General features: G+C 28.8%; 1 protein-coding gene across 1 annotated transcript in view; it reads left to right on the plus strand.

The window, feature by feature from the left end:
• ppcs (phosphopantothenoylcysteine synthetase) overlaps positions 1 to 312 on the plus strand; it is a 3,631-nt gene that overhangs the window by 851 nt on the left and 2,468 nt on the right. The window lies entirely within an intron of this gene.

A 312-nucleotide genomic window follows, 5' to 3' on the forward strand; every position in this document is an offset into this window, starting at 1 on the left:
AGAGAGACAGACAGACAGACAGATTTTCAACTAAATTTAAAATATTCTATACCACATTAGGACATTTATTCACCCTTTCCAGTTCCTTTCAAATCAATTTGAACTATTTTTCATTGTATTCAAACTAAATTCTACACGTATTTAACTTATGTCTAATCATTCATTTGGAAACATTAAACATTATGAGAGTCATTTTTTTTTTTAATCTCCATTCATAGTAATAATAAAATACAATACTCCTTCGGTTACTTCCAACAAATTAAAGCCGGCAGTTTAATATAGCGACAGCTCTTTAACACACCTTCAAATCTT

Source organism: Morone saxatilis, unplaced genomic scaffold (genome assembly GCF_004916995.1).
Source record: "Morone saxatilis isolate NCDOM2014 unplaced genomic scaffold, NCSU_SB_2.0 Contig18, whole genome shotgun sequence".
Taxonomy (NCBI): Eukaryota; Metazoa; Chordata; class Actinopteri; family Moronidae; genus Morone; species Morone saxatilis.